Below are 20,333 nucleotides of genomic sequence, written 5' to 3'. Positions count from 1 at the left end.
TTTTGCAGGCTTTGCTGAATAAAGACAGTCTCTCCAGAACATAGGCAGCATTTCCGCAAAATAAGTGGTAGTCTCTCTATAGAATAATCTCTTTAATGTGTAGGAGGCCTATCCTGTAGAGCGAATGGATGGTGGAGTGATCACACAAGTGAATGGCATTGTTTTGTGTGAAGGTAATCTATCTGTGCACCTGTTGATCCTTTTAGATGGCAATGCTACTCACAGAGTAGTAGAATCTGGTTTTGCCTAGCAACAGTATGATGATGTGAGGGACTGCATGGGAACCCCTGGCCATTAGCGGGCACTGAGTGAGTGAGTGACTCAATGGATGGATGGATGGGCATGGCTAAGGTCTGCTGGAATCAGAATGCTCTTGATGACTGAGACAGTGGCAAGGTGAACTATCGAGACAAAGAGATATGAAGGAGGAATCCTTAGAGAAAAATAGTGCTCTGCACCCCCAGGACAGTTCTGCGTTCGGTAGGATGAAGAACCAGGTTAGCCTAAGCATAGGAAAGGTGAGTACCAGATTTACAGCAATAGCTTCTGTGATTCAACATAACCACTTTGGGGGCTCTTTATTTAGCAGGTTTATGCCTTTAGACCACTTTAAGGGAATTAGGGGGAGGGGTCTTCTCCTTAGACATGTTTCTGAACTTTAAATGTTGTAATTCTGTCCGAGCAGTGACCCCCAATTCCCAGCTTTCCATCTACTCACACAGCCTTAACTCAACTCATTATTTACAACGGCCACAAAGGTATCCTGATGGAAATGTACATGTTGACTATCACGGGTAGAACAGCACTAGCCATAGGAGCTAAGGCCGGATGGGAGGCTCATCTGAGCAGTACCCTTCCTGATGAGGACTAGCCCTGCTGCTGCACGCAAACAGAGGAGGTATTCTTTAATAGTAGGTATCCAATCATACACTTTAAATTCCTCCACCGGCGACACTATACACCAGCTGGGTTGAAGGTGATGGGTCTGGATGTGGACCCAGGGTGTTCTCTGTGTTAGGCAGAGAGAACATATTATTGGCTTGTCACCCGGCTTTGCCAATCAATTACACACTACTGGGTGCAGGTGGTTATAGCTAATTAGTCCATGATTCATACTATAACTGCTTTTTCTTCCCCTAAGGCTTTACATGGCCTTGGCCAGACGTTTCCTCAGGGGGTGCAGAAATACACAAGCTTGGCGTTCCTTTTACGGGAAAAGATGGGTGGCACTTTGATGGGGCAGAGGCCCATCACATACAGTTACTGGTTTGCAGACCTTATATAATACAATGAAAATGTCAGACACATATACTGCAACCCTTCTTGTTATTTCGAGACCTAAAAACATTTGAGGTCCTCTCCAAGAATACCTGGTATTGTAGCTCTATTTAGCCTGCCAGCAGCAAGAAAGCTACTGTGACATTAGACTCCATTTTGTTGAAACAGATTTCACGTTTCCCCTCCATAGGTGTTAGCATGTTGAATTTCCTAAATACAGTGGTAGTGTTTAGTCTGCCTGCTCTGGTTCAATGTAACTTCACGCTCATGCATCTTTGCTGTGGTCCTGCTGGTATGCTGTCACTCAATTGATTGATGTATTCTTGGTATATACTGTCCAATGATAGTAATCTTTCTGTCCCACTCTGGTGACTTAAATTGCATTGTTATTTGATTTCCAAAATGTTATACAACGGAAAACAATACTTTAAAAAAAAAACAAATTGGCATTCGGAACTTATCAGAAACCTAGGAATTTGTTTTCACATGGATTCTGAGACCCATCTTAATGCAAATGATGGCAGTTGTATGGTGCCCTTGCCAATCTGGAGGACAAATGGACAAAACTACCTGTTTCCCTAGCAGGAAAGGTAGGGATGATAAAGATGGGGGTATATTTATTTCTGAATATTCCAATTACACAAATTAAAACATTCTTTGCGCAACTCAACTCCCTCCAAATTAAACTCACCTGGGCGAACAAACAACCAAGAACCAGTTGGGCTAAGATGCAGCTCCCACACGACAAAGGGGGATTTGAGGTTTCATCTCTTTGCTGAGTGGTTTTCCTCCCACTGCACGGTTCCACTAATGTGGAGATCATGGAGGAGAGTTAACACCACTAATTTTAGAGGTAATGTCAGTCCTCCTGAGGTTACAGAGGGTGGTGGATTGGTGGTGACAGCATTATCTGAGTTTGTGGGTGCCTTGGCCGAGGCCATCGTTGTTTGGCCCTCTGAAGGGGACCAATTGATCTAGGTGATCAGTTTCGGCAAAGTGGTAATCAGTAGAAATGAAAGAGCGAAAAAAGAAGTGTAAACCTTTTGAGCACCGCTGGCAGTCCATCAAAACCTCTGTGGATGGGGCCAGTTTTAGGGATGCACTCAAACCCTACCATAAGCAACTTAAACAGGCTAAGAGACGGTAATTTGTCAGGTTTGAGGAAAACAGTGCAACTTCTAAAAATCTGTTTAAAATTATTCGTGGTGCTGAACCAAGCAGCTAGAGCCTCTGCTTCTTTTTGTAAGGACCTGGCCCCATTTTTCAATAACAAAATAGAGACAATTTTTTCGGGCTTTGTTTCTCAGTCTTGTTATCGCATGGAATTTCTTTAAAGACACTGGCCCTCACCTTTAGGCTTTATCCAACTAGGGCCCATTCGCTGAATTACCTAATGGTGGAGGACAGTTTGTCAAAGGTCAAATCAGGCTATCCATTACAACCCTGCCCTTGTTTTCTTTACTCTCTCCTCGTCTCTATTCTCAGTCCTCATTTAACAGTACTTCTGAATACATCATTGAAGGAAGCTGAGTATCCCGCAGCCTGGAAGCATGCTCTGGTCCTCCCACTGATGAATAAAGCTGGTGTGGACACTTCCAGTTCGTCCAATTACTAACCCATCTCTCTCCTGCCATATTTGATGAATGTTTTGGAAAAACTAGCCAACAGACAGCTTTCTTATCATTTGGAAAGTAACAACCTGTTGGACTCCTCTCAAATGGGCTTTATAGCTAAAAAATAGTACTTAATTCACCATGCTGGCTGTGGTGGACAGCATTAGGCTCCTGGTTGATGAGGGCAAATCTGGCACCTTCATCCTCTTGGACCTGCTTGTTGCGTTCAACATTGTTTCCTATCATCTATTGCTACAAACGTTGCATGAAATCAGCTTGCATACTACAACTTTGCAATGGTTTTGCTCTTCTTAAAGCAATAGGTCTCAGTCTGTACAGTCAACTGTGGGAAGGTGTGGTGTTTCTCAGGGTTCACCCCTGAGCCTTTGTTGTTCAATATTTTCATTGTCATCTCTGGTCAGTATTGTTAGAGCTTGGGAGTTTGAGATCACTATCTATGCTAATGATACCCAGCTCATCATTTCCACTGATGAAAGGAATACAGAGACAATAGGAAGTAGAGGGGCCTATTTACGAGGTGGTTTGAGCCGCTCTTGCACCACTCAAGGTCAGTAATTTAAACACACCATGACCTATGTGGCTATGAATCACCACACCAGTTTAGTAAAGTTTAAACATTTATTGCCCTTTAGATTAACAATGGTAAGATCACATAAATCATAAACAAGACCAAATGATAGACATACAGAAACATCACAGGCTGTTTAAAACGCCTGAAAAATCGCAATCTAACTAAATCATTTAACATTAGGTGCTCCAAAAGAATAATGCAGAATAACAACCGAATCCAGTGGAAAATAGAAACAGCATAAATTTAGTTTGTGCGGCTGAATGAATCACAATTAGTTCATATACATTCAAAATTACATATTAGGTCAGGCATCCCTAACCAACACTCTAATTTGAAAAGCATGTGTGGGCTACATGCAAAAATAAAAATAAGACAAAAATTAATTTGGAAAACATCTAACTATGGCACTAACGAAAATACGAGGTTGGGTTTTCTAAGGAAGAAAAACCTGCAAGAAAGACAAATGCAGATTGGTTATACCTCTCTTAAATGGATCAGAAAATCAGTAGAATCTTCATAAGCAGAGTGCAGGAACATCAGGTCTTCAGGAAACAGCATCAGGACATGAAGGGGAAACAGTTCAGTAAAGGTGGGCTAAATATAACTGAACTGTTAGAATCATATGCAAGAACTAAGCAACATCGGAACAGAACTGAAGCTAAACAGAATCACCTAAAGCTTTGCTATATCAAAGTCCCAAAAGCTACTAAATAAGCCTCTATTTGACAAGACTATGAGGTGGTTTAATTTGCAGCCAATAAAATATCATGTGCACTTCAGATGTATCTCTTTATGTTTTCTGCACCCAGGATTGGTTTACGCTGTCACTCTTCTCTCGTCTCCGGTCATCATCTTCCGTACAAAAATTACATTCAAAAACTAAAACTTGAGCAAGAACAAAATATGCAACATGAAAACACGACATTGAGCTCTGAGGCTCATTGTTTTAGAGCTAGCAATTTTGATCTCAAGGAAATGTACAACATGAACAGTAAAAGCAGGACAGAAATTTCCACTGTGCAAGTCACACAGGATGTTTGAAGAAACATTATTTTACAAAGTTAACACTCTTTAAACATCGTGCCTCTGGAACATTATTAAAACGTGAGGCCCTTTTAACTAATGCTAAAACATGAAGAATAAAACACTTAGTTTAAATGTAAATCATTAACCTTTTAGTACAAATTAATAATCACCCTGTCAGTATATTTAATTATGATTAAACAAAATACATTTTCATTAGACATTATTTAATTTCATGTCGAAATTCATTGTGGCTGACACCAGAGTAAGCACATTTCAAAGCACATGTTTTATTTTCTAGCACCCAGTTTTCAGTTAGGCCTTTTAATACATGTTATGTCACATTATATTTTAGTGACACTTTTTTATTAACAATGTTTGCTCTCTAACACTATGCCTGGTCAAAAGATCAGAATGATTTCTTTTTGAAGCCCCAAGAGTCTATTATCAAATACACAGATAAGCATTTGACTACACTACTTATAAGGACACAGAAGGGTGAAGAATACTTGACAAACACATACATAGCAAACAACACCTACAACACACACTTACAAAGCACCATCACAAACACACAGAGCCTACCTACCTCAAAGCAGAACAGATAGTTTTGAAGAGGTAACCTCACGTCAAATAAACACAGATCAAAGGCCCAAGCCAAGGTCAAAGTTACCTTAATGTGTACAGTTCTGCAATAGTAAATCATATTTACCCTACCACTAAGGGACACTTTGTACTTCTCAAAACAATAGCCCTTAACAATAACACATTGTGGTCCTCGGTGTGAGTTACCAGGAGCTGTATCCCCATAAATTTGCCTGTTCCTATGGGTTCATAATCATCGGGTCTTCAAACTCCACACCTGATAATTCTGTGCCCTGGAGACACCTGCCCTGGAGACAGCTGCTGGGGCTGCGGGCACCTACTGTGCCAAACCCAACCGGTCATAATATTTCACCAGAGGGGAGCAGAACAAGTTCATACACCGAAGGGAAATTATATATAAATGTCCTCCTGTCTGCCTCCTGCCCCCAGAACACCCCTGGCTGAGAAAAAAGCATCAGCAACATTTACCACCTGCTCCACCCAGGTGGAAAATAATTGTAGATTTGAGCCTGTTATTTCTGCCAGAAGGGTGGAAAACATGCAGAATTTGGCCCAGTATTACCGAGTAAGCATTTTATTCTCCATTCTGGGGGAAACCTTGCACTCAACATTATTTCTTTGGGATATATAGGCAGGTAATGTTAAATCCAGCCATGACAGTTCCTAACATCAATAACGGGGAACTCATAATGAAGGCCTAACAGTACTTATTTTCTGGAATAATAGCAAAATAACTAATTTGCCCCAAACAATAGTGGGTACTTCCTTCCTTTAGCAAAAGCATAACAGCTGGACATCTTGTCTCTAATAAAAGCACAGTGACAAGAACTTTCTTCCCCAGACAATGCCTTAACAAGATATCAGTTACTAACTATTTGCTGCCCTATTCCATGCATGCGTTCACTGGAACCCAAGCAGAAATAAGATATTTGGTACTTATTATACATTTACCTTCTCTTCCAGTCCCTACACATCCATCCTGGACAACTTGTATAAGGTCTTTTGCCACCTCAGGTCACACACAAAGGGAATTGTGCATAACAACCTAGTAATGCGCTCCATTGCAAGCCCTGCTCACCAAATACAGGCAATCTTGTGTTTATAAATAAGTAATAAAGTTTATTGAAACCTGCTTCAAATGAATTACCAACACAGTAATGAGGTCTATTGCAATGCTTCCTCACACTACAAGGACTCTTGCATTAATTCATTAGAACACAGAGTTGAGGTCTGCCGAAACCCTCTCACAAGGGAACTGTGCAGGGTCAACACAGTAATTAGAGCTATTGTAATCCCTGCTCAGCAAGAAAGGGATTCACTTATTAATAAAACGGTAATGAAATCTACTGAAACCTCATCATCATCATATATTTATTTTAACCACTTATGTCATAAAAAATTTACATGTGATTAAAACTCATTTCAGTAATATATAAAGTTCAAGAGTGTCAAAAAAAGTGCTGTATAATACATGGGATTCTGCAATCCGGGTGTAAATTAACATTTCTAAAGTCTTTACAACCAGCAACTTTTGACTTACTCAGCGTTTATTAAAAAATACATCAGAACTCAACTATTACCAGTTATTACAGTCTTGTTCTGACGACACAATGCCTGCTGCCAAAGCCAGTAGCAGAGATGAAAGGCTGGTCTGGTCACAGAATATAATTGAAAACAGAAGGTTGCGCTTCTTTCCTCTGCTCTAATTGAATTGCTTATAATGAAGAGCAGAGAGAACACGCCTATTTATTTATGTTTATTTTTGCACTCTTTATACAGAGAAAAGCTAGCAGCTGTCTGCATGTTTCTACACATTCTGAACTAGTGCAGCTTTTTTTTTTTTAAACTGTCTAGTATTGAACTGTTTCTAATATCTGTTTGCAACAAATACCTAATAGGCTTTTGAGGTGTTTAATTTTGCACTAAGGTTTTATTTTTATTCTTCATGTTTGCAAACCTGCTCACTCTTTTCTTTGAAAGACCAAAGTTTTAAGTGTTTGTGTTGGTGTGACCATGTATTATATGGGATATAGTACCCCCTGGCATACATAATAGAGGTATTGCAAGTTACTTCACAGTTCCATTAACTTATAAAAGAACTCTATATGTCATGGAACTCCTAGGCTACTTGCAATATCCTTATAATGTATGGCAGGGGGTACTTTATTCCTTAGATAATGAGCAGCAAAGAGACAGGCCACACACTATTGACCACAAAAAAAAAGTACTAACTAGTTGCGGAAGGCTAATGCCTCACAAGCAAAACAACAGACTCAGGCTATCCATTAGCGGTTCCGCAGCCACAGCTTAGAAACTGCACAACATACAAACAGGCTAGACAATACAAGTGAGTGCATTGGTTGAGGTTTTCATTACTTAATTCCCTCTTTCACACATCCGGTTGTATATACCTAAGCCAATTAATTCTTACAAAGGAACAATAAATGCATACAAAATTGCCTGGAAATGGAATCACACAGGCAAGGTTCTAGGAAACCAAGTCTTGCTGCCACCAGTCCCATCTTCAAACGAGAGAGTGAAACTCATCCATGTGCACTCATACCCAAATCCAGGTGCAGCTCCGTACCTCAGCAAGACTTGATGTCAGAAGGTCTGACAGATGGTTTAAGAAGCTCAGCATTTTCTCTATGTGTGGTTGCATCAGCCCAAAACCTTGGCACAATTAGTTTTGCATGCTTCGATACATGAAAGAGCCAGCTCTCCCAGGTGCTTCACTATCTATACAGATGTGCTTAAATTTAACTGAAGGGCTCCCAAAAGCCATGACTTTTAATTTCTTAAAGTTAATAACCATACCAAAAGAGACCATATAAAAGTCATAAGTCTGTTCACTAGTCTCTGTAATCCATTTGTGGTCTGTAACGTAACTGCATCCTCTCCATAACGAAGATAGGAACACATTCTTCCCCCTGGCCTTCAGTTGGTATCACAGCCAACAATTCAATTTCCAGATGACTAATATATAACTTGTACATGAAGGGGGCTAAAACACAGCCTTGCCTGATACCACTAACAGGGTTGAAAGATGCTGCACACTATCCCCTCCCTGATAGTAACTGGCTGAGGCATTACATTTATTATGCAAGGCTGCTAACAAGGCCACTAGATTTCCTACCACACCCTTGGAAGATGAGAGCACCCACAGATGGGCTCATCCAGTAGGCTAATTGTGGAACACGACTCCTTGAATGCAGGGTAGAATGGTGCTTTGTGACATAGATGGGATGTAGCATAACCTAAAATCCCAGCTTGAAACAAAAGGAGAGCCTTCACAGAGGAAAAAAGTTAGGAAAATATTGATTTCCTAACTTTTTTCCTCAGTGGAGGCTCTCCTTTTGTTTCAGGCGGGGTTTTTAGGTTATGTCACTTAATCACTTAGGAGGGTAAGCCTGGGATTTTCCCTTCCTACTCCTTCTTCTGTTTTAGAATAGATGGTATTTATACAAACCATAAAAGGTTTAAGGTACAGTGCCATCATACCATATTCCTTGCAGAAGCCGTATTATACGTCTGGGAGGGTACCCGAGCCATCTGCCTTGTGCAGCTTTGCAATATACTCGTTCTCAAGATCATGACAGTGAAATCAAGGAGAGAGTTAGTATGGTAGCATGTAGGATCTTCCCTATCACTCCTTTTAACAATGACAATGATAGGAACACCTCATGTCTTTGAGAAAATAAAAGTGCTATATAAGAAGTTCAGATCCTTATTAAGCGGCGGGAATCCATAGCTCTTCATTAGCTTTGTATGTCTCCATGGCTAACCCTTCTGAATCAGGCCTCTTGTTGCTAAAACTAGCCGTTGTGTGGGTAGTTGTGCACAAGCACGATGCCGCGCTCGGGCTCACTTGTATTGACAAAGTGTTAATTATCTCAATAGTGTTGTGTTCTGTGCGCGAGCAGGACACCAGTGGTGGCATGCTCGCACATTGATCTAATTACGCTTCTGGGGATGTATATTTATTTATAAAACTGGGAGCGTGAAGAGAATGTTGGGGTAGGATATAAGCTGGTAGTCGCACTCACAATGGCATTCGCACTGGGAAATCACTGTTAGAGATTCCATACCTGGAATCAATAAACGACTCTTGTTTTGCTTGCATGATCATTGTGACATCTGCTGTATCTTCTTACATCTTCACAGTGACAACGAGCGGGTTACCTCACTTCATAATGATACTTTTAGAAATTATGGAGTCCCTATTTCAGTCACAACTGCATGCGGATTGATTAAAGGAGATTGGCTGTGTTTGATACAAACAAACCATTCATTGATTACACGGTTTTGCTTCTACTCTGCCGTTTCCGTCTGTATATCAACACCCATTGGGTGAAGCGTACATTGTTTATATCGCACCGTTTATGCCATTGGTTGGAAATCAGTGCCTCATTGATACGTCCAGAAGGAAGTGGGCATTTTGTGTGAAGGAACTGTGAAGGGAACACTGGCAATGAAGAACTGGATGATTTTGTAAGCAAAGTCAAAACTAAACTTTGCAATGTCTTTAGTTACAAATTGGATGAATATTGTGGATTCAAACATTGTATTAAACTTTGTGCCAAGATCGTAAGGATAGAAATTATCCTTTATCATACCGGGTGGGGGGATTAACCGGTTCTGTGCCGCAGACATAATGGTTACGTCCCGCAGCAGAGTGCTCCTGTGCCGAGGACGTAACCATTACGTCCCGGCACCGGAGCTCGGAGGGAGCGCTAGTGCTCCCTCCATGGGCTTCCACCCCCAGGGCACGGATGGAAGGGGAATCGCTTCCCTTTCCACCCCCGACCCCTCCCAACCCAGTGACGTCTGATGACATCAGTGCGCGATCACACGCTGACCTAATCAGAGGTCGCCTCCCATCGCAGAGGAGTTGAAAGGCAGAGACATCAAAAAAAAGGAAAGACTTTTCCTTTCTTTTGATGTAATTCTGAGCATTTCTGCAGCCCATCGTAAAGCGATCGGGTTGCATAAATGCCCACTAGACACCAGGGATTTTTTTATTTTTTTTGTTATTGGCATGAAAGGGGAGCGACCCCTTCGGCAAGGGTCGCTCCCCTGGGGGGCATTTTTTCTAAGGCCATTGATCGGCTTATACTGATTAGGTCGATCTGCCCCCAGGGAGGGCAGAAGCCATTAGACACCAGGGATTTTTTTATTTTATTGTTATTGGCATGAAAGGGGAGCGACCCCTTCGGCAAGGGTCGCTCCCCTGGGGGACATTTTTTCTAAGGCCATTGATCGGCCTATACTGATTAGGTCGATCTGCCCCCAGGAAGGGCAGAAGCCACTAGACACCAGGGATTTTTTTTTTCGTGTTTGTTTTGTTTTATAAGGGGAGCGACCCCTTAGGTAAGGGTTGCTCGCAAAGGGGCAATAATTTTATTAGGCCTTTTCTGCCCTCTGAAATGTGAGACAAAAGTGTTTTTTTTGGCCAAAATGTGAGGTTTGCAGAAAGATTCTGGGTAACAGCACCTGGTGAGAGCCCCACAATTCACCCCATCTTGGATTTTCCCTAGGTGTCTAGGGGAATGCAGAGGTTTGGTAGGTTTCTCTAGGTGCCGCCTGAGCTAGAGGCCAAAATCCACAGCTAGGCACTTTGCAAAAAGCAGCTCTGTTTTCTTTGGAAAATGTGATGTGTCCACGTTGTGTTTTGTGGCATTTCCTGTCACGTGCACTAGGCATACCCACACAAGTGAGGTACCATTGTTATCGGGAGACTTGGGGCAATGCTGGGTGAAAGGAAAATTGTGTCTCCTCCCAGATTCCAGAACTTTCAGTCACCAAAATGTGAGGAAAATGTGTTTTTTTGTGGCCAAATGTTGAGGTTTGCAAAGCATTCTGGGTAACAGAACCTGGTGACAGCCCCACAAGTCACCCCATCCTGGATTCCCCTAGGTGTCTAGTTTTCAGAAATGCACAGGTTTGGTAGGTTTCCCTAGATGCCGGCTGAGCTACAGGCCTAAATCCATAGCTAGGCACTTTGCAAAAAACACATCAGATTTCAATGTAAAAATGGTGATGTGTCCATGTTGCATTTCCTGTCGTGGGCATTAGGCCTACCCGTGCAAGCGAGGTACCATTTTTATCAGGAGACTTGGGGGAACACAGAATAGAAGAACAAGTGTTATTGTCCATTTTCTTTCTCTACATGTTTGCCTTCCAAATGTAAGACAGTGTGTAAAAAAGACGTCTATTTGAGAAATGCACTGTAATTCACATACTAGTATGGGGACCCCGGAATTTAAAGATGTGCAAATAACCACTGCTTCTCAACATCTTATCTTGTGCCCATTTCAGAAATACAAAGGTTTCCTTGATACCTTTTGTTCACTCTTTATATTTCCGCAAATGAATTGCTGTATTCCCAGTATAGAATGAAAACCCATTGCAAGGTGCAGCTCATTTATTGGCTCTGGGTACCTAGGGTTCTGGATGAACCCATATGCTCTATATATCCCTGCAACCAGAAGAGTCAAGCAGACGTAATGGTATATTGCGTTCAAAAATCTGACATCACAGGAAAAAGTTATAGAGTAAGACGTGGAGAGAAATGGCTGTTTTTTTCCACCTCAATTTCAATATTTTGTTCTTTTAGCTGTTATTTTCTGTAGAAAAACCTTGTAGGATCTACCCAAATGACCCCTTACTGAATTCACAATTTTGTCTGCTTTTCAGAAATGGTTAGCTTTCCAGGATCCAGCATTGGTTTCATACCCATTTCTGTCACTAACTGGAAGGAGGCTAAAAGCACAAAAAATAGTAAAAATGGGGAATGTCCCTGTAAAATGCCGAAATTGTGTTGAAAAATGTGGTTTTCTGATTCAAGTCTGCTCGTTACAGAAAGCTGGGGAGATAGTGAATTTAGCACTGCAAACTCTTTGTTGATGCCATTTTCAGGGAAACACCACAAGCCTTTTTCTGCAGCCCTTTTTTCCCATTTATTTTAAAAAACGAACATTTTGCTGTATTTTGGCTAATTTCTTGGTCTCCTTCGGGGAAACCCACAAACTCTGGAAACCTCTAGAATCCCTAGGATGTTGGAAAGAAAGTACGCAAGTTTGGAATAAGTAGCTTATGTGGACAAAAAGTTAAGATGGCCTAAGCGTGAACTGCCCCAAATAGCCAAAAAAAAAAGGTTTGGCACAAGAGGCGAAAAGGCCTGGCAGCGAAGGGGTTAAAAGAAATGCTGTGCGATTTTTGCAATGATGGTATTATAGAACCTGTTGAGTGGATATCTCCAGTTGTGATTTCAGTCAAACCTTCTGGGGAATTGCAGTTATGCATGGGCTTGCACAGTCTTAACAGCACAATTTGGGTAGATGCCCACCTCTACCCAACTTGCATGAGATGGTTACAACATTGGCAGGTACACAAGTTTTTTCACCATTGGACATAGCAAGCGCCTACTATCAGATCAAACTGGATGAGCAGTCAAAAAACCTTTCAGCATTTATTACTCCAGAAGCGCTATTTAGGTATTGCCGGATGCTTTATGGATTAGTAAGTGCTGCATTCGTATGTCAGAGACTAATGAAGGAAACGCTAGAAGTTATAATGGAAGCGATTGCCTTTCAGGATGATATTTTCCTTTTTGGACAAAATACAGAAGAGCATGATGCAAATTTAAAAAATGTTTTATTAACCTTGTAAGCTAAAGGTCTTACATTGAGACTCAAAAAGTGTAAATTCAGAAAACTTGCAGTGGAATGTCTTGGGCATCTTGTCAGTGGCACAAGAATCAAACCAAAGTGTGGAGAGTATTCTGAAAGCTCCTGTTCCCACACGCAAAGTACAATTAGTTACTTTCTTTGGGTTAGCTGAAACTTATGCAAAATGTATACCAAATTATGCTGCTGAAGTGGACCGTTCAGGTGTCTACTCAAAAGGAATGCAAAATTTGAATAGAGTAATAACATGACAATAGCATTCACCAAATTGAAACAGGTGATTGCTGATGTGCCTTTCCTTAAACCTTTTGTGGGGAAAGAATGTGTTGTTGCAGACGATGCAAGTGGATGTAGGTTTGGAGGTGTACTTATGCAAAGAGAACATGGCAATGAATGGATTGTGTCATACGCCTCAAGAGCACTACAGGAAGCAGAGAAACATTACTGTGTCATAGAACTAGAGATGTTGGCATGCATCTGGGGAGCTAACCATTTTAGACTGTGTTAGTCTTGACATCTTTTGTTGTGTTTACCCTAACTTTTTGCCTTCTGAAGTCCTGTCTTTATGGTATGCTAGACTCTGTTTTTGCTGGTTTATTGTCTCTGCGCACTTTACCACTGGTGATCAGTGCTAAAGTGCAAGTGCTCCCTATGTAAATTGTATTAGTGATTTGTTTATCCAGGATTGGCATATTTGATTTACTGGTAAAACCCTAGTAAAGTACACCAGAGGTGCCCAGGGCCTGTACATCAAATGCTACTAGTGGGCCTGCAGCACTGGTTGCACCGCCCACATGAGTAGCCCTGTGAACATGCTCAGACCTGCCACTGCAGTGTCTGTGTGTGCAGTTTTAAACTGTCAATTCGACCTGGCAAGGGTGCCCACTTTCCAGGCCCAAACATTCCCTTTCTGTACAGGTAAGGCATCTCTAAGGTAGGCCCTATGTACCCCCAAGGGCAGGGTGCAGTGTATGTTAAAGGTGAGACATGTACTGATATGTTTTACATGTCCTAACAGTGAAATACTGCCAAATTCGGTTTTCACTGTTGCAAGGCCCATCTCTCTCATAGGTTAATATGGGGGGCTGCCTTTTAAATATCCTTAAAGTGAAGTTTCCATTTGAGAGCAGAAATTTGGAGTTTGGGGTCTCTTAACTCAAAAATTAAAAATACACCTTTTAATACATTTGGTTTTTAAATTGTCTGTTTGAAAATGCCACTTTTATAAAGAGGGCATTATCTTGCTTAAACCATTCTGTGCCTCTGCCTGCTTGTCTATTCCACATATGGTCAGACTGACAGTTGGGCTGTTGTGAATTCCTTCCAGTCAGTGACACAAAGGGAGCAAGGGTGTAGCCTGCATATCCTGATGGGCCATCTCAGCTAGAGTGGAAGGGGGAATGGTAACTTACACCTGAAAGGGCTGTGCCTGCCCTCACACAATGCAGTATCTGACCCCCTGGTATGTGTCTTGGGTCAGGCCTGGGCACCAACAGAGACTTTTCTTTGAGGTTTGCCTACTTCAAAGGCAGAAAGAGTATAAGTAGTGAACCCAAAACCCCAGACTTTTAGAACACTTCTTGGTCAAGACGAACCTCTGCCAAGGAGAAGAGCTGAAGAGCTGGAGGAGGAGTACTGCCCCTTTGCTATGTGTGCTTTGCTGGGTTGGCCTGCAGTTGCTGTTTCTGTCTTAAAGAGGGCAAAGACTGGACTTTGCTGTGTATCCTGCTTGTGAGGTTTCTCCAACGGCTTGGAGTAGAGCTTGCCTCCTGCTAGAAGTCTCAGAGATATCAAAGACTTCAGCTTCATCTGCCTACAGCACTGGGAACTGTGTGTTTGTGCTGCAACAGAAGAAAAATCATCACGATGCCGTCAACAACCCCGCTGCCTGCACCGTGACCTGACGATGCCACACAGAGCAGTACCGCACGTCGCACTGCAACCCTGGTCTTACCGACGCTGCCACCTGACGCCGTCACCAAGCCGCTGCTTGCACGTGACCTCTGGGCCCCGCACTCCGCATCCTCTTGCTCATACTGGAGCCTTGGCATCCCCAACGACAACACTCCACGCTGACACCGACGTCACTGCCTGCACCGTCGCCTGTGGACACAGCTCATGAGGTACATGAAGCACCTTCCCGTTTCGCACCGCAGCCTCGGTCCACCGTCGCCAGCACCATTGACTCCAGTGTTAACAGATGCCCCTGTCTGCACCGCGACCCATGGGCGCTGCAGGAAGTCCGCCCCGTGCCACCGTCTTGGGCCTACCGAAGACAGCGACTCAGCAACGACGATGACGCTGCCTGCACCGTGGCCTGGAGACACCGCCCGTCACACCGCCCGCTTAACAATGCAGCCCTGGTCTCACTACGCCACAGGATGCCATCACTGAGCCACTGCCTGCACTGTGACCTGTGGGCACCACATGTCGCATCGTCCTGCTTCACACCGCAGCCCCGATGCCATCCACGCCAGCACTCCTGATTTCGTCATTCACCAGGAGTTCGATCTGCAACACGTGTTACTTCAAGGGCCCGACGACCACGCCACTGACCTCCAGAACCGCCGCCTGCGATGCCAGCAACACCGCACTCCGGATCTCATTGCGAGGATCACGACACCCTACATTTCCAAGGTACTGTTTGCGGCTCTTCCCCACACTGTAGCTGGCCAGTGACGCAACGGGCCAGCCTGAACTGTTGGATTTGTTGTTCACAACGCCGTGGTAGCCCCAGGCAGAGCTATAAACTTCAAAGAACTGTATTTTTAAGTAATTCTTGCTAAATTCATATCTTTATTATTGTATGCTGGATTTTTCTCATTTTGGTCTTGTTTTACATAGATAAATATTTTGCTATTTTTTCAAAAACTGGTGTGGTGTCCTTTTGTAGTGTTTTCACTGTGTTACTGTGTGTTGTGTGCAAATGCTTTTCACATAGCTTCTGAGATAAGCCTGACTGCTCATGCCAAGATACGAAGGGGGTGAACAGGGGTTATCTGAGCTAGGTATCTCCCTTTTCCTGATTAGAGTGAGGGTCCCTACTTGGGCAGGATGCAAACCGACTGCCAACTGGAGACCCCATTTCTAACAGACCTTTTTTGTGGGGAAACTAGATTCATGATCAAAACGGACCACAAATCATTAGTACATATATCTCTGCGAGGAAGTCGTACTATGACAGCAAGCCTGTCTAGGTTGGCATCTAGGTTACAAGCTTTTCCGTAGTATATTCCAGATAAAAATAGCGTACAATCAGCAGGCTACCAGGCTACTGCTATGTAGAGAGAATTTGGTTAATGGGGATAAAAATGAATCTGAGGTGGCTTTACTTTACTCAACATTCATTTGATTGGATTGGAGCATCCTGTTATTAAGGAACATGCAAAGGGTGTGGAAATGCAAGCGGATGTACAATTAAATTGGGTAATGGAATTTATTAATAAAGGATGGCCTGAGGAACGGATGGTTCCCAGAGAATTAATAGGGTTTTTCAAAGTACAAGAATAATTGGCAATCGATAAGGAAATCCTGATTAGGAGTGACAAGTTTATTCCTCCTTTTAAGATCGGAAACGTTACTGTTGACACTGCCCATGAAGGACATTTAGGCATCTTTTACACTAGACAGCGAGTTAGGGAAAATGTTTTGTTGCTAGGTGTAGACAACATGGTGGAGCATCAAGTAACGATGTCACGCGTGCGCATCTAGTGATAAGTCTGCTGGAGCACTTACTCTTGATTCCAATCTCGTAGAATTTCCTGATGGTCCTTGGAAGAAACTTGGGGTGAATATAATTAGTCCTTTTCCTATATTTCCAAGACAAGAAGCTTTTGGAATAGCTATTGTAAACTATTTTTCCAAGTTGCCAGAAATCAAAATGGTGAAGAAAGTCACTTCCAAAGGTGTAGTGGAGTTTTTGGATGAGGTGTTTTGCAGAGAGGGTATCCCTCAGGAAATTGTTACAGATAACTGGCCTCACTTTATAAGTATTCATACCCAACAATATATAGAAAAATGTGGTATTGTGCAAAACAAAATATCTATGTTCCATCCTGAGACAAACAATCAAGTTGAAAGGTTCAACAGAGAAATAAAACAATCTATTCAGCTGTCTGTAAAAGGTGGATTGGAAGAAGGCATTGCAATCCATGCCACTAGCTTACCAGACGACCCCCAATACTGTGACTTCCATAAGTCCTTTTGAGTTATTGAGGGAACGTAAGCCAAGTATATGTTTAGTTTCATGGTGGCTGAGAGGAAAGAGAAATGGATATGAAGTAGCAAACATGGATTTTAAGGAGATTAGGAAGACAGTGGCGGTATATAAACAAAAGATAAAAAAACTAGAGGTAGTCCCAGTAAACAAAGCGTCAAGATTTGAGATGTTGTTCACTTAAAGAAAGGGAGGAATGTGAGCAAGAGTCTATCATGTTGGACTGACCCCCACTCAGGTAATGGAGGTGTTCAGGAATGCTGTGCATGTGGAAGGAGGAAGTGTATGGACCTCAATTGAGTTTCACTGTATAAGGGATAAATGCGGGGGCCTGGCAAGATGGCTGCACGGTAACGTTTGCTTGGCACTGCACACCTGCTGTTGCATTATCCAGCACTATCTGTGCATTCTGACCCCCTGGAGGCTGTGTACCCGGAGTCCCTTGTGCCCCTGATGTCCCCTCCCCGTCATTGTGGCATTAAGATGCCCCTGGAGGTGACAGGCACTCTGGCACACCCTATGGCCTGGCCTGTGATCGTGGCGGCGGGCTGCAGAGTGGAGGTGGGGGGATGCCTGGCTGGACGGGTGGTGGCACACTAAGGTGATAGGGCAGAGGGAGGCTGTTGTGCCCTCTGCTGCGGCTCTGGCCACCACTGAAGGACAGCAGCCCAAGGGAGAGAGCCCAAACCACAGAGACATGCTGGTGGTCGTGCGCCGGGGACCCGGTGTTGCAGACTCCTGGGTGGCCGTAGTGCCTGCCAGGGCCTTGTGAGGCTTGTCCTGGCTCCTGGAGTGCAAGCAGGGTGGAGGTGCCCCTCAGAGATGCAGCACTATACCAAGGTGGTGATTCCTGGTGAGTGGGGGTGCCGATTGGGGGTGTGGGCCCACTCCTGTGTGGTGGACGGGCTGCTGATCTGGGGGGGCCTGAAGACAGGCTCCTATTTGCCTGGAGGCGAGCTGGACAGTCCTTTAGGCCGAGGGAGCTCATAGGCTACCAATCTGGGGAGCTGTTGGGGCCGGCCTGAGGGATTGGGCTCCCTGAACCGAACATAGCTGTAAAACACTGCGACGAGACAACCTTGTGGTGAGCGACCGGGTTGGTACCTGCCTTCCTGCTTTGGGGGGCCCTGATTACCTAGAGTGCCGGGAGTGGTGGGGCAGCCCTGATTGCAGAGAAATTATGGATCCTACCTTGGGGCACCTTGGTGGACGGTAGGCCTGTGGGGACAATTGCACAGAGTGGTGCTGGGGCATGGGGGTTCCCAAGATGGCCAAAGATAAATCAACAAAAGGGGTCCAAGCCAGTAAGATTGACAACTACACCCTACCTGTACCACAGGGGGGGCACAGAGGGGGACCCACAAAAACAAGTGCCTCCCAATCTCTCAATAGCACAATCACCCCTACCCTGGCCAACATAATGACGGAGATCAAGGGGTCCAGGGACCAGACGCTGGCCAAGATAGACTCCTTGGCGCTTCAGGTGGGCCTACTGCAGGCTTACCAAAGGAAGGTATCAGAGAGAGTCACTGGACCCGGGCACTGGAGGACCGGGTCCCTGAACTCCAACAAGAGGTCTGCATTCTAAAATAAAAACAGTCACGGACCTCCAGTCGCTTGTGGCTACATTGGAGAACCGGGTAGAAGATGGGGAAGGCCGTTCCAGGTGGCACAATCTGCGATTTGTTGGATTTCCGAGAAAGGGCTGAGGGACAATCTATGGAATTATTTTGGAAGACTGGAGAACAACAGTACTTCAGCCCAAAAGGTTTTCCAAATTCTTCACCAATGAATGTGCACACTGTGCCCTGGTGCCGCAGCCCAAGCCAGGGGCACCACCATAAGCCATTATAGCCCAGTTATTTAACTTTAGAGACAGAAATACTATACTACAACATGTCAGGGCTCAGGGGACCTCCCCGATTAGAGAACAACACCATTATGATCATTCTAGATTTTACTTGTAAGGTCCAAACCATAGGGACCATGGGCCACATGTACAAATATCAGGTTTTGCGACTCACAATTTGCGAGTCGCAAAACCTGATGTACAACAGGGTCAATGACACTGTTTGCATTTTCCAATGGGGACGCAAATGACCTACCTCATAAATATTCATGAGGTAGGTCGCAATTTGCGACCCCATTGAGAATAGTCACCCTCACAGGAATGGTGGCCTGCTGGGGACAGCAGACCACCATGTCTGTAACTGCTTTTAAATAAAGCAGTGGTTTTTTTTTAATACATCCCGCATTGGAACACTGCCTGCTCTGAAAAATTATTTTCGCTACCATTCACAAAAGGGAAGGCCTATTTGCGAATGGGTTAGCACCAATTTAAAATTGGTGCTAACTGCGATTGTTTTTTGACCGCATTCACTGTCACAAAACAATCATACATCGCACTGTGACTCACAATTAGGAGGGGAACACCCCTTCCTAATTGTGACTCGCAAACCCTATTTGCAATTCGATAAATAGATTACCGAATCGCAAAACTGGGTTTCTGCACTGCCAAATGCTTTTTTCTAGTCACAAATGGGCCGATTCTGCGAATTGGGCCGTTTGCAACAAGAAAGAAACTTTGTACATTACTGTCAAAAAAAGACTACGAGAAAGGGACCTTTATTAAAGCCTCATGTTTCCGGCCAAGCTGCGGGTGCAGTATGAGGGCAGGGCTGTGTTCTTGCTATGGATGGCTGGTGTCAACATCAGGACAGTGCGCGCGCTACGGGCGACGTAATGCAAAAAGCCAATCCTTATGCAATGTAATAATTCATGCATTGTGTGTTGATGCAGTATGTTAACCTTTTGCAATGCTGTTTGCAATGTATTGTTCATTTTCAAGGCTTTGCTGCAGGAATACAGGGAGTGGTTAGGGTGTGGTCCCTATTCTGAGCCCGTCTAGAATCCTTTCCTGCAGTCTGGCTGGGTGTGGCACGTGGGCAGGGTCTGGGTCTATTTAAGGGACCCAGCCCAGCTCCACGTGCTCACCATTCAGAGGTCCCAGTGCAGAGCAGCAGCAATTTCCTGAGATTCTGTTCCGGAGGCCTACCTAGGCTTTTTCAGGCCCTGCCCTCATTATCTTGGTGATCCTCAAGCAGGGCGGTAAGGCGAAGGTCGGGGTAGGCCCGACTCCGTTTTCAGAGATATTCGAGTTTTGGGCCTTTTGGTTAATCACATGTGTGATTGTTTTCATGACATTTGAATCTTGATGTACGAATCGGCAACAGTGTGCGCGATTCATTCTTGGCATTTAATTCTTGCAGTATAGATCGGCAGGGTGCGCAATCATTTCATGGCATTTAAATCTTGAT

Source organism: Pleurodeles waltl, chromosome 6, assembly GCF_031143425.1.
Source record: "Pleurodeles waltl isolate 20211129_DDA chromosome 6, aPleWal1.hap1.20221129, whole genome shotgun sequence".
NCBI lineage: Eukaryota > Metazoa > Chordata > Amphibia > Caudata > Salamandridae > Pleurodeles > Pleurodeles waltl.
Note: the sequence above shows the minus strand (reverse complement) of the source record.